Source organism: Lygodium microphyllum, chromosome 9 (assembly GCF_053477565.2).
Source record: "Lygodium microphyllum isolate KBCC chromosome 9, Lygodium_microphyllum_v1.1.10, whole genome shotgun sequence".
NCBI lineage: Eukaryota > Viridiplantae > Streptophyta > Polypodiopsida > Schizaeales > Lygodiaceae > Lygodium > Lygodium microphyllum.
Window position 1 is genome coordinate 110201407 of NC_141143.1, and position 15615 is coordinate 110217021.

The following is a 15615-nucleotide window of genomic DNA, read 5'->3' on the forward strand; positions in this document are numbered from 1 at the left end:
CATTTCAAACTCAGAGCTCAAAGCCTGTCGAGTTTGGTTGATCATATCTTCATAGTCACCTGTAATAAGAAGGTCGTCCACATATAGGACAATCACTACAGACTTTTTACCATCCCTGTAAACATACAAGTTAGCATCTGAGGCACATCTTTTGAAGTTTAGGTTTAAAAAGAACCTATCTATCCGCTGGTACCATGCTCTGGGGGCTTGTTTAAGCCCATACAATGCCTTCTTCAGTTTACACACTTTGTTCTCAGAATGGGGGGCCTCAAACCTTGGTGGCTGAGCCACGTACACCTCCTCCTTGAGGTCACCATTTCAGAACGCTGACTTAACATCCATTTGGTACACTGGCCACTTCTTGTGGGCAGCCACTACAAGTACTGTGCGAATAGTGGTCATTCTGGCAGTTGGGGCAAATGACTCTTGAAAATCAAACCCTTCAACTTGTGAAAATCCTTGGGCAACCAGTCTAGCTTTGTACTTTTCTAAGGTACCATCAGCCTTGTACTTTACCTTCCAGATCCACTTGGTGCCAATAACCTTCCTCTTTGCTGGTCGATCCACTAGCTCCCAAGTGTCATTCTTCATTATGCTGTCATACTCCGCCTGCATAGCATCCTTCCATGATGGATCTGCAAGTGATTCTTCTAAGTCAGTTGGATCCTTTACTTCTCTCATAATCTCAACCATCAAGGCCATATTGACTATGTGAGCAAAAGCCCTCCTTTGCTCCTCTATTCTCTGAGACCTCCTTGGTCCATCTGCCTTCTCCTCAACAGATGCAGGCATAGGATTATTGTGGTCATAGAGCTGCTTCACCCAGCGCGGCAATGGCTTTTCCGGTGGGTTGATGTCAGGTTGGTGAACTTTTTCCTCATCATCTGAAGATGATGCTTCCTCCTCCTTAAGGATAGGGATAGCTCTCAAGACAGGTTCATAATGGACTACTTCTTCGCTTGATGATAAAATGGAAGAACTTGCCTTCTCCTCCTCCACTGTATCCGGCTCCTCCTTGAACACCACATCACGACTCACGATGATCTTCTTTGCCTCTTGGTCATATAACTTGTAAGCCTTCTGCTCATCACTATAACCCAAGAAGATACATTTTCTGCTTTTTGGTTGTAACTTGTTTCTCTTCTCATTTGGAACATGTGCATAACATTCACATCCAAAAATTCTGAAATGTGAAACAGATGGTTTCTTACCAGTGTAAGCCTCATGAGGTGTTTTTCCCTTGAGAGCCTTTGTGTAGCTCCGATTTAGAATGTAGACTGCAGTATTAACAGCTTCAGCCCAAAAATGGTTAGGCAATCCCTTGCCCTTTAGCATGCATCTTGCCATCTCCACAATGGTACGATTCCTGCGTTCCACAACACCATTCTGCTGAGGTGTGTGAGACGTCGTCAATTGACGCTTGATCCCTTTGCTCTTGCAAAAGCCTTCAAACTCCTTTGAGTTGAACTCACCACCACCATCTGTTCTAAATTTCTTCACACTTTTCCCTGTTTCATTCTCAACAAGTATTAGCCAATCCTTAAACTTACCAAAAGCTTGAGCCTTATCACGAAGGAAGTACACCCACATCTTCCTACTGTAGTCATCGACAATCAACATAAAATAAGAAGATCCCCCCAAGGCCTGTGTAGGCATCTTACCACACAAGTCAGCATGCACCAACTCTAGAGGAGCCTGTGCTCTATTCTTGCTTTCTTGTGGAAATGCCTTTCTCTGTTGCTTGCCCATCATACAAGCTTCACATGGTTCCTTCAATTCAGTTATTGTAGGTAGGTGAGCAACCATACCTTGCTTTTGCATCTCCTTTAATACTGCAAATCCGATGTGTCCAAACCTTTCATGCCAAAGCTTACTTGTGCCCACTCCAGCGGTGGCTGTAAGAGCACTTAGCTCATACAGGTTGTTCCTTCTTTCTCCTTTGCCAACAATTGTGCCAGCACTATTAATAATTTTTGCACATGTCTTCTTGAACCTCACTTCATGACCAAGATCAGTTTGGCAGCAACTGATAAGAGATTTCTCCTGATTTCGGGAACATACAACACATTTGAAAGCTTTTTGACTTCACCATTTGCAGCAACAAAAGAAATAGTACCTGTGCCCGCAGCAGGGCATTTAGCATCATTTCCAACCATCACAGTGATGGATTCTTGTAGAGGCTGCATAGAACTGTATAGACCTTTCTTGTTGGTCATGTGACGGGAGGCCCCACTATCCAACACCCATGAGTCAGTGGTAGATTCTTCTTGCGCTGAGGAGCACACTTCCTCAATGGTCGCCATGAATAATTCCAACTCTGCTTCAGCCGTATTGGCTGTCTCTTTCCCTTTACTTTTAAGGGTACCATTCTTTTCATCTGCCTTCTTGACACGACAATCTGCAATTGCATGTCCTTTCTTCTTGCAGTAGAAGCACTCTCCTTGAAACTTCTTCTTGCCGCCTTTCTTCTTTTTGTCACCATCATTTTTGGTGGAGGAGACACCTTTGCCTTTTGCATTGGCAGAGAATGCAGCACCACCATTGTTGCTTCCTTCTCGAGCTTTCAACCTCAATTCCTCCTCCATTAATAATGCACAAAACTCCTCAAAAGTCAAAGCTTGAGGTCTCACCTGAGTATTAAGGGCAGTTACTAGTCCATCAAACTTTTGTGGACAAATAGGAAGACACCTCCGAGCTAGCTCTTCGCTAGTATTTTGTATCCCAGCGCCAACCATCTGGTCGCGCAGATTCTTAATTCGAGTGATGAATGCTTCAACCGTCTCTCCTTCAGCAAACTTCTCCACTGCTAGTTGATTCTCCAAGTTTTGAATCCTTGTTTGGTTTCGTGTTGCATACTGACTCCTTAGCACATTCCAAGCCTCTGACGCTTTGGTTGTATGCTGAATCAAAGTCAAAACACTGTCAGAACAGCTTGTAACTAAGGCACACAATGCATCTGCATTCCTTTGTTTCCAAGCTCGTAGAAGATCTGCATTCGGAGGAATCATCACACTAGGATTTGATGGGTCGGGGGTAGGCTGTGGTTCTGCGTCAGTCCCCAGCACAGTCTCCAGAAGCTCATAAGAATCAAGGATAGTTGTAATTTTGAACTTCCACAAGGTGTAGTTTGTACCATCTAACTTGCCTTCGCTGAAGGTTGGTGGACGAATCCTCAGTGTTTGAATAGCTGGTACAACAACACCACCTCCTGCACTGCTTCCGGAAGTCGACATAGTTTCTCTTTTTTGTTGAAGCCTTTGCCTCTTGCACGCTCTCCGATCTCTAGAGCCTCCTGGGCTCTGATACCATGTAAAATATTACACGGCGCAGCGAACAGAATCTGAGAAAGAGATAGAGAGTACACAACAGATAAGAGGAGAATCAGTAAATTCTTTAACTCCAAACAACTCATATAAAGATGGCTCTGTCCACCCATGCGCTTCCACTGTGTGATGCTTAGATAGCGATCTAGACAGAAGATAGGTGAAGAGCTTAAGGCTAGCTGGAACAACAACTCTGACTGGGTGAAAGATGAGTGAGAGATGGCTGCGAAGAGGTTTAGCTTTTATAGCCCGCGAAGGTCGTTAGGTCGGCGTGCTGATCGACCTACCATATGAGCCTCCACTAGTCGGCCAGGGAATATTCCAGGGAATATTCCCTTTACCATCAGGCCGGGGGCGCTACCCCCGGACCCCTGCCAGGGGGGCCACTGGCCCTCCCTGGGACCCCCCAGCTAGGGGCCGCTTCCACGGCCCCCGAACCCCACAATGGGGGCCCCTTTTAACTCCCTTACACCGCAACTCAATGCAATGCGCCTCGAGTTGCTACCAGCTTAACCACTCTGTCTAACCCAAAGATTAGACGCACAACAGTCACCTTTTTGCCATCCGGTCACATAGACCTCATCTGATATACAAGTCAGGACTCAACCAATGTCCGGGCTCACATTTGGCTTCTCCTCATAATGGGGGCCTTACAACTTTGAGCACCATGGATCATTGGTAGCACCTAATGAGGGTGGGGCATTGATCATATCTAACAAGGTGAACCTCAAGGGCTTTGTGAGAAAGACCATCGAGACCTTGGCAATAGGAGGACAACCCATTAGAGGAGACTCCCTTGCCACCAAGGCTAAAATGAAAGGTTCATCTTCAAAGGTCTCAACCATTGGATTCAATGGGGTACTTACCACCATCATCAAAGAATCCTTGGGGCAAGGGCAAGGATAAGGAGGAGTTGATGAAATTCCAAGTAGGTCACCACCTCACCACGAATAAGAGGCCAAATCCAATGAAAGAACAATGAGTGAGGATGAAGAGGATATGGAACAAGAAGTGCGATCTAGCCATGGAGAGGCTAAGAAGGAAAAGAAGAACATTGAATAGGAAAAGCAAGAAGAGGAGAGAAGGAAAAAAGAAAAAGTGGACTTACAAAAGGCTCGCAAGGTTTCTAAGAAGGGCGGGGAGGAAAGAAAGAGGAAGGTGGAAGAAGAGAAGGAGTTGAAAAGAAAGAAGGATGAAGATATAGCCCTTGCAACGTGCACATCCATTGAGCAACAGTCTAGGTAGGATGAGCTAGAGCCCATGATCCATCTTAAAGATGAAGGGCCAAGCTCAAGTGCCCATGTGCTGGAACTCATACCAATTGCAGTGCAAGAAGGCAAGGGAAAGGCCCCGATCACTCCCATTCCTACTTTCCTGGCGCCCGCCACTACCACCACCATATCCACACCTAGCTCTAAGACCTAGGTGGATGATAGCAACCTAATGGCTTGGGTCCAATACTTTGTGAATAAGGAAAGGAGCCAAGGAGAAGGAGAAGGGACCCCTATGGTAGAAACCAAAAGATTGGTAGTAGCAGACGCGAAGTCTAAACAAGACCTGAAGGAGCAAAAGGTGGTAACCTCTAGAACCTCTATCCCCGCAATAGAGATGCCACCTGTGGAGTATGATGAATATGCCAAGGAGCTTCTCTCTCAACTAGAGAAAGCCAAGGAAGAGAAAAAGGTGGTAGTGGTGGTAGAGCTAGAAGCAGAAAAAGAGGCCATGACTGCATTTTAGTTGGAAAAAGCTTGCCAAATAGCCATGGCCCAAAGGGAGATCAGTGAACTCAAAGAATAGCTATAGGCTAAAGAAGAAGTAGAAGCCAAATGGTAGGCAAGATTGGATGAAGAATCTAAAGCCATAATGTGTTTATGAAGACATAATGAAGAGAATGTAGGGATTTATGAGGACTTGCAAGCAGAGATGGAGATCAGTAAAGCCGCAGAGGAAATAGAGGCACTGAGGGAGGAAATAACATGTTCATATGAAAAACAAGTGGATAAATGGACACAAGAGGAAACCACAGCATAGAAAGAGTAGCAAAGATTTAAAAGACAAATGGAAGATCAAGAACAGAGGCTAATAGTGCTAGCTCAAAGGCACGGGAAAAGCCTCGAGGAGGAGATGATGAAAATAGTAGACAGATGGGTAATGCATAGTGAAAGATGAGTCAAAGCCTTAGTGCACCGTCTAGCTTTGGCTAAAAAAGATGAGGTACTAGCTAAAAGTCGAGCAGAGGCCACCCAAGTGGGCTTAGAAACCTAGACATGTGCCTTCCTCAATACACTGCTCAATGTCACCTAGATGAAGGAAAGGGAAGCGGTTGAAACTATTAATAAGAAGCTACAGATTGCATGCAAGTTGGCACTCATAGCCCAACATTGATCTTGTCACCTCAAAAACTTTGTTTTGCAAAAATTCTACATCCTTTATGCCCCAGAAGGTGGGTTTTTGTTCTCTCTCAACTAGCCATTTTTCCATGAACCTGCTTCCAACGTTGATTACTTGTTCCATCACCTTAATTGGTAGGACCCTACACAAATTGGCTTGGTTGAAAGTTTCCTATTGTTCCCAAATTACCAAATCAATGTGGAAGCTCACTAGGAAACTATCTTGGTTTGGTGGAATCTGCAGGGCCTTGAGAGGATGCTTGCGGGTGGCATCTGCAAGCATGCACTCAAGGCCCTACGTGCAATCTATAGCTTCTTCTTGATCATTTCAACCGCCTCCCTTTCCTCTGTCTGGGTGACATCAAACCAAGATAGTTTCCTAGTGAGCTTCCACGTTGATTTGGTAATTTGGAAACAATAGGAAACTTTCAACCGAGCCAATTTTTAGGGTCATGCCGATCAAGGTGGTGGAAGAAGTGATCAATATTGGAAGCAGGTCCAGGGAAAAATGGCTGGATGAAAGAGAACAAAACCCCAACCTCTAGGGCATAGAGGATGTAGAATTTTGGCAAAATAAAGTTTTTGAGGTCACAAGATCAATGTCAGACTATGAGTGCCAACCTACATGGAGAAGGTATCTTTGTGATGTAAATATGGACACTTGAGGTCACGAGATCAATGTTGGACTATGAGTGCCAACCTACATGGAGAAGGTATATTTGTGATGTAAATATGGACACTTGGGTAGCTTTCTCTGACACCCTCCCATTGAAACACAACAATCAACATTCATGCCATACCCTCAAAGAATGGGAGTGGATTTTGACCCCAATGTCCATGGCCGGTATGACTTCCATGTAATCTACAATGCGAATTGTACTAAGCTTGAAGAGGCCCTTATTTTCACCCCCAAAAATTTGTGTGACTCTATAGTCCATTTTTCTTAAGATGGCAAGCTCAACACGTGCAGACATTGATGATGGACCACCTAGCTAGATGAGTCTGCATGTCTACATTTAGTACATTGGTGGTCATTATGATACTCACATGGCCACTGACTTATCACTTATTATATTTAGTTTGTTACACCTATCTACAGCTGGCAAAGATATAGCACTAGTCAATTCGTGTAGTCTGTTATGTACTATTTGACTTAGTAGGCCACTTTCCTTTACGTTGTATCTTATCTATACTTTGTATACATTGTATAGAGTATGGAAGAAGAAGAAGAAATCAACAAGAAAACGTTTTGGCCTCCATCTCTCTTCTTGTGTTCTTGAGTGAGCTTCCTCTTGTGTATACAGTGTGTGTTTGGCACCACAGCTCAAGAAACTCCCCCCATCACATGATTCTTGACATGATATCAAAGTTGCGCCATTAAGAGAGGCTGATTTTGAAGGCTGAAGTGAAGGAGAAGAAGCAATGTATGAGAAATCAAGCAACGGATAAGAAGCTCTCCCATTCTTCCATACTCTCTCTTGGATAATGCCTATGGAGCCACTAGAAGCAGGGTAGAGTGAAAATCTCAGATTGCTATGAGATTTGGTGTACAAGTATCACTGTATATTTGGTAGATAATCTCTTTGGGATTATCATTGTTATTTTTGGCATTTGAGGCCATTTCACGCCCCATTTTAGAGCCGCAAAGTTGTGGATAACAATTTCAGGATACACTGTGATTTTAAGTGTATTGACCGAAAGTGAGTGCACAAGTTATAGATTTTGAATCTGTAATTTTTGAGGCATTTTCCAAGAAGAAAACATAATGTTCATCTGCAAACAAGTTGCAGATTATATGTACTATTGAGCAATCAGTGAAAAATGTTACTTGGTGTATTTCTATGCACTTGTTGTGAATGGCTGCAGAAGACTAGCTTGTTGTGTTGTATCCTTTTTTGTGATAATGGCAAAGAATAGTGGAAATCTCATTATTGAGAAGCTCGACAAGAACAACTACTCTTCATGGAAGTTTTGTGTGACAAGCTTGCTCATTGGAAAGGGCATTTATGAGTTTGTTTCAGGCGAAGAAAAGGAGCCAGAGCCAAGTATCCCTCTGGCTGTAGATGAATTAAAAAGGTGATGTACTGGCTATCTGCAGTCATTGATAATATGATGTTGGAACATATCAGGAATGAAGATTCTTCACATGCAGCTTGGATCATTTTTGAGAACATGTTTTCAGTAAATGCAAAGGCACAGAAGATTCAACTCAAGCAAGAGTTGAATATCTTGAAGAAAGGAAAAATGTCTGTCAATGAGTATGTTTTGAAGGTGAGTATGTCAATGAGTATGTTTTGAAGGTGAGGAGCATTGCAGATGCTTTAACAGCAATTGATGCAATGCCTAATGATGATGATCTGGTTTCATCCACTTTGAGTGGCCTTAATAATGAGAAGGCATGGAAATCATTTGTTACTTCAGTATATGTACGGAAGCCATTTTCAGATTTTGATGAGTTGATCTCTCTCATGATTACCGAAGAGATCAATATGCCGTGACTCATCTGAAAAAATGGTGAACAGGTCCAAGCATTTTACTCAAGTTTAGGAAGGAAACATGGTAGATCCTCTTCAAGAGGCCGTGGTATGGGATGTGCTGGCAATAACCAGCAAAACAGGCTCAATCAGCAATCTTCATCAAGCAATGGTTGATTGAGATTTGATGGAAATTATTCAATTCTTTAATATCTCAATGAAGTGGATTAAGCTCAACAAATGGATGAATGAGAGAGAATATTCAAGAAATTGATGAGAATTGAAAGCTTGAGCAGAACCTTTCATGATTGTCCATAGCTAGGGTTTCTCAAAAATGGAAGAAGAGGAGAATGTCACGTTTACCATGAATTTTTGGGAGCTTTAGTATGCCAAAGATTAGTGACAAGGCCACAAACATCATTAAGATCAGCAAAGAGGAGAATCAAAGCCATGAATCAGCCCAAAAATTTCGGCCCAATGTTTTGGATTGCTCTCTAAAGTCCATAGCTCAGTCTAGGCACAAATAGGTAGTCCACTTGTTGAGGACGAAGAATAGAGAAATATTCCAACATGAAATGCTTATGAAACCTCATGAGCTAAAGTCTAGGAAAAGATCTCTACTGGAAACTCCATGAAAGCTTGACTAAAGCTTAAAGAAAGAGGAAAGAGAAGCCTCTCTTGAAAGTAACCATAGTTTAATTTCCAACTAAGTTTTGTGTAGAGGTGATCAACTGCCAAGACCCACAGACCGCTTATTGTTCAAGTGTTTCAAGCGAGCACTAATGGCTATCTCTCACATAGCCGATGCGCCATCCCTCTCTACAAGTGTAGTGAGCTTATCTTGCTTCCTCTCTCAAGCACTCCGATAGCTCCACAATTTGTGATGCAAGCTCAAGCATCCTCAAGCCTCTTCCTCCAAGCTTCATCCTCCATAGCCACGCACGAGACAAGAAGAGAGAAGAAAAGAGAAGAAGAAGAGAGGATATGGTGGAGAGCTTCACCTCCAAGATTCCTCACTCTCATAAGCTCACTCCCTCCCTCAAGCACTCACAAGCAAGCAAGAGAAGAGAAGAAGAGAAAACAAATAGTCCACTTTGCCACACACCAAAGAATGAGCTCTCATTCATCTTTTGAACTTTATATACAAAACCCTAAATCCCATTTGGGTAGTCAACCCCTTTTTACATGGTCGGCCATAGCCTAGAGGCCCTTTTTTCCATTTTCCTCCTATCTTCCTAGTTTTCTTCCTACTGCCCATCTATATTTACAATTTGCACAGGTCAGAGCCCGACCCTCTTAAAATAAATCATGGTGCACCTTGTGCTCTTTTACAAAAGTATTGACGTGCTTTTTCTTGAGTTCCTCTCCTTGATTTAGGACTTTTTTACACTTCTTGTGTTTCCCTATTTTTCTTGGCATACCTTCGTTATCCATTTTGCTTTTGCCTTGGCTTTGTTTTCTACTTTAGATTTTTTGGATTTTCCACCTTATTCGTTGGAGGGTTAACATTACCCCCCTCCTAGTTGAGTGCAGTCAAATGGCAATTGTTGGGGGATGAGTTAGACTCTGTTGCTAGAGCAGCCAAGTAGCTATTTGAGTTTGTGTAGAGTCATGTTGGAAGGTGTATTGGAGGGATTTATGGAGCTGTGAGGTCCTTGAGTTGGAGATGATTCCTTGCCTTGGAGGGATTTATGAATCGAAAAGGCCCTTGATCACGAAGCTTTCGGTCGCACATGTGCATAGGTCATGTTGAATTTTTTCCATAGACTGTGGTTTGTTTGGGAAAATACTGAGCCTAAATTTTGAAAGCAAAATGTCTTATTGTTTTGCTAACACTAGAAAATTGGTATTAGTTGGTTGTGGGTGGATTTGGCATTGAAATTAAATATTGTCTTGGATGGATCCATTACTTGGCCATCTGTGGTGACCTTTTGATGCATTATTTGAAATAAGCTTCTTCATTCACTTTTGGATTGGGGTTGTTGTGTCTACCCCTTGGTTTGTTGGGTCGGCATGGTAGGATGTTTCATTAAGATAGGGAGCACATTGCATGGATGATGCGGTCACTAAAGCTAGTGGTGGGGCCTTTAGCTGTGCTTGGAAAGAAAAGAAAGGTGCATTACATATGGGTGTATGCCATTGTCATGTGGTGCATTGTGCGCATGCTAGTGGGATGGAGCTTAGGTGGACAGGTCTAGCCACAAGCAAGTGTTATCTCTGTGGGTGTATCCTACCCTTGATGTGCCCTAAGTGGGAAGTGTGGGATCAAAATAAGTCTAGGGGGTTAGGAATGGATCCGATCAATCGGGGCCACCAGACGCACCTAACTTGAGAACCCCTAGGTGTAGTGGTTGTGGTGGATGTGCAACTTGCGGTGGCAACGTGTGATATCTTTCCCATTTTATTTTCCTTTGTTTTTTATTTTATTTTCTCTTTTAATAATAATAATAATAATAATAAAGTTATATAGTCATGAAAAAAGTTTAATCTTCATCATTGGAGTGAGGTGGAGAAGGGGACTTAATAGATTTACCAAAGAATTAGCGGCTTTGGAGATACCCCTTGAGGTCTAGGCAAACTTGAAGGGTGGTGGTAGAGAGGAATGGATGATTGTAGTGGGTAAAGCAGCTATCATTCATGTCCTCTAGTAGAGCTAAGAAAAATTAAGGCAATAGAGTGGCTCGCATCATTAGCCAACCCATCACACAACTATCTATAGCATTAGGATCAAAATGGAGCACTGGAAGGCCATGCTCCTGTGGGGTGGGGTCTTGCCTAAGGAGTATCCTAAACAATATAAGATAATTACAAGTGGTAATAAAGGCAGGGTCAAGGCACAAAGAGAATTAGTTAGTGAATTGGATTAGAGTATCATACAAGTTTTCTGATGTGAAGATGAGGACATCTTCATATGTAGTACAATGAGGATTATAAATTATAGGAAAGTCATAATAGCTATGGATACGGGAGTCAAAATCCATTCCCACCCTTCGAGGGTAGGATATAAAGGTTGGGTTGTTCCGCTTGAAGGGTTGAGTGTTGCAAAAGTCCATCCAAGTGTCCAGGTTGGTATTGCATACCCTTCTTCTCCATGTAGGTTGACATTCGTAGCCGTGCACAGACCGTGGTACTTCAAAAACTTTATTTTTCCAAAATTCAGCATATTTTTTGACCCATAATGTGGGGTTCTGACCTCTCTCCTCCAGCCATCTTTGTCCGAGCCTGCTTTTGATGTTAATCTCCTCCTTCACCACCTTGATAGGTAACACTCTACGTAGGGTGGTGGGTGATTGGAAGCTGAGGTCAAAGGTGCTCGTGGCCATTTTCTTGCCTCTCCTAGATTATGAGGTCGATGTGGAAGGTTGCTGGGTTGTCATTCGCACATGGTGGGATAGGTTCTTGGGGTGCCCTCACTCCCCTGGCATTCCATTTTCTCCTTGTCTCCTCCACCATTTTCTTCCTTCTTTCTCTTAGTGTGCTGCCTTTCTTTCTACGGAGGTGTCTACGTGTTGTTGCTCTTTAGGCCTCGGGGAAGGAGGTGGTGGGACAAGCTTGTCTTCATGTGGTCCCATTTCAAAGTTCACATCCACATCTCCTTGCTAGCTCTTGGTGCTCCTCTTCGAGGAACCTATGGCAGCATTTGGAGTCCGGCCTTCAATGCCCTACGAGCCATTCCTAGTTTATTTTTCATCACTTCCATGGACTCTCCCTCCTCTGCATGGGTGACGTCCAATAGGGTTTCTAGGAAGGTGCGTTTTTGGGTGTGGAAGCTCACTTGGGCGGCCTCTGCTCTACTTTTGGGGAGTATATTTTCTTTTTCGGCTTGAGTGAGGTGACATGCCAAGGATTTGACCCTTTTTTTGTTTTGAGTGGCCCATTCTTCTGCCCTCTTGTTCATGTCTTTGAGGCTTTCCCCCTGGCTTTGGGCTAGTACTGTCAGCCTTCATTTTTTATCTCCCATTTTTGCCCTTAGCTTTTGCTGCTCTTCCTATGTCGAGGTAGCCTCTTGGGTTAGTCTCTCCACCTTACTTTCATACCTATGAGCTTTTTCCTCCCTCAGCTCCTCCATCTTTTCCGTGGCTTTAGTAAATTTCTCCATTTGAGTTTGTAGATCATTGTAGAGTGCCACAATTTCTTCATTGTGCTACCGTAGGTGTTGTGTGGCCTCAGTTTTGTCATTTAGGTGCACCTACCATTCATCTTCTGCCTTCTCCTTAGCTTGTATCTACTCTTTCAGCTCATTTACTTTCCTTTGGGCCATGGCCATTTGGTGTGTTCTCTCCAATTCGAACACGGCGATGGCCTCCTTTTCCACTTCCAGTTCTACTATCGCAGTTCTCTTCTCCTCCTTGGCTCTTTCTACTTGAGAGAGGAGCTCCATGACAACGTATTCATCGTATTCTTCGGGGGGCCTCTCTATTGCGGGGACGGAGGTTGTAGAGCCTACCACCTTTTACTTCTTAGGGCCTCGCCTCGACTCGGTATCTACTGCAACCGGTCTTTTGGTCCTTACCAGAGGTGTTTCTTCTCCTTCTCCTTGGTCCATTTCCTTATTTACAAAGTACTAGAACCAAGCCATTAGGTTGCTAGCATCCACCTCGGTCATAGGACTGGGAGTCGAGATGGCAGTGGTGGTAACGAGTGTCAAGAGGGTAGGGATGGGGGTGATCAGAGCCTTGCCCTTGCTCTCTTGCACTACAGGTGGCAAGAACTCAGGCACATAGGCACTTGAGCTTGGCCCTTCGTTTTTGATGGGGCTTGTGGGCTCTGGCTCATCATACCTAGATTGTTGCTCAATAGACCTGTGCATGGCAAGGGCCATGTCTTCCTCCTCTTCTTCTTTTTCTTTCTCTCCTCGTCAGCCCGTTTGGACTCTTTGCAAGCCCTTTGCAAGTTCGCATTTTCTTGTTTCCTCCTCTCCTCTTCCTACTATTCTTGTGTAGTTTTCTTATTTGTCTTCCTAGCCTCTCCCCGGCTAGTTTGTTCTTCTTGCTCCTTGCTTTCTTCTCCTTCAATTAACGTCCTTTCACTGGATTGTGCCTCTTTTCCCTAGTGGGGTGGCGACCTACTTGGTATTTTGTCCACCCCTTCTCTTCCTTCTTCCTGCTCTTGTCCCAAAGCTTCCCTGATGATTGGGTGAGAACTCCACCGAATCCAATGGTTGCAGCCTTTGAGGATGAAGCTTTCCTTTTAGCATTGGTGGCGGGAGATTCTCCTCTAATGAGCTGCCCTCTCATTGCCAAGGCCTTTGCTAAGGTCTTAATGGTCTTTCTCACAAACCCATTGAGGTTGAACTCATCCAAAAACCTTGCTGCAACACTCTCTAGCAGAGGGACATTGATGCGGCTCATTATGGAGTTGAATCTTTGGCTAGAAAATAGTGTGTGCACCATCTTGGCTTGGAGTTGGATTTCAGGATCAAGAATTTTGCCAAGCTGATGCCGTCATTGGTGTGGACTTTCACCTTGTCCATCCCTAGTAAGGCATATACATCTCTTTTCGGCTTCCTTTCTACTTTGTTTACCATGCCCAATGCCTTTTCCACCAACTTCGAGGTCAATTCGATCTGCACTTGGAGAGTTTCTTACCCCTCATGCATAGTTATGGTGCCGCGGTTTCTATGGAAAGTCCTTAGGAACTTTGCACAGTGGAAGTAGTCCACTCCCCATCTCATTGCTTCCATATATTTCTACAAATTGCATTGCTCAATGATCTACCTTACCGCCCGTTCTTCAATGGCCATGTCATCAAGGTCAGAATTTGAACTAGTTGAAGGCTCATGTTTCCACCGAAAGTCCATATTTTTCTTGTTCTTCCTCTAAAAAAGGTAGTTTGCTAGCCTTTTCTTAGGCTGCCATGATGGGTGCCTATCATGAAGCCATATTCACCATTAGTGGTTTTCAGAATAAGCAACAGGAAACGACCACATGCTTATTGAATTGAAATTCTTGCATGTAGAAGTAGACTTTTCCTCCCAATAGTCTATTGATTTTAACTTTTATTGAACTTTTCCTTACAAGTTGTTGCATTTTACCCTTGCAATGTGTGATTTTCCCTTATTGTTTTCTTTATGTGTTTGGTTTGATTCACCTTATCCCTTCCCCCTTCTCAATGAAAATAATCCTTCCTAGGATGAAATGGTTAGGATGAAGGGTCTTTGGCGCACAATCTTAGTGTTTTACTTTCGCATGAACCAAGCATAGAAACTTGGATTATATTCTAACCAAGCATAACTGTCCATATCGAAAGGGTGGATGCCTACATGTGTAATGTAAGTGACGATATCAAGTAAGAAGTCACCAAAGGCCACTCTACTAGCAACCTGCAACTCCTCCTCGGTGAGGATGCGATCTAGATAAGTGTGTTCTTTAATGTGGTCTTCCATGGATCGATTACAAAGAGTAGTCAACACCTTATATGAAGTTGGAGCGACATAGCATAGGTCATATTCAGATGCTTTGATTGTAGATTCTTGTTGAGCATTGGTCATTATTTGGCATCCCTGTAGCTCCCATTGCAATTGTAGAGCATACCATTTCTGCAAGGAAGGGGGAATTGTTGTTGGCAAGCCGTTGCAACTTTTCGATTTCCTAGTTTCTGACCATGATTGTAACGTGTCCGCTCGTCTGCTCATGGGACACGTCTTAGCAGCCCATCGGGAAGAGGATCTAGAAAACTCTGCCTGGCACTCGCAAGGAATGTCACAGGGTTTTCAATCTGGGTCTTCCTGAGTCTGCCCCGAATAGAAGTGTCCAGCCATTCCCACAGTGGATCGACCTGAAGTCAGGGTTCCTTTCCTATCAGCAAGGTCTCTAGGAAGTAGCTAGCGTCGATCTCCTAATGAACCACTTGCGTAGGAACAATAGAGTTGAAGCAGATTCATGCTGCACTTGATTCATGGAGAATGGAAAACAAGAGGGATGCGAAGTTCAACCTCTTTACCATAAGGCATAGTCCCATGCCTTTCCCCTAAAACAGCATAAATCGGGGTTCTAACTCTACTGACGCTAGGTCTACATAGTCTCGTTATCTAGTGTTTTGAGAAAAGTTCCGAGCTAACTGGGACCACCCTTCCCTAGGATGGACCTAAGTCATGTCCATTGCACTTTCCTCAGTTTGCTTTAGTTATCTAATTATCTATCACATTATGTTTGACATGCAAAAGCAGCTTCCTTAATTAATCAAATTAATTACGGGTTCCTTCACGTAACTTAGGCACTCACATAAAAAAAATGTCAAGCAAGTTCCTTTTTCTTCAATATCTGTTCTTTATTTATCATAATCCCGGAGTACATCCAATATCATGCCTGAAGGCTATCCCAGTAATCTACAGGATTGGTGCTCCAAGTTCCACCCCTTGACTAGTACACGGGCCTCGAGATCCCATCTTGGACCTTTGTGCAAAATTCGAAGGCAAGGAATTTACAG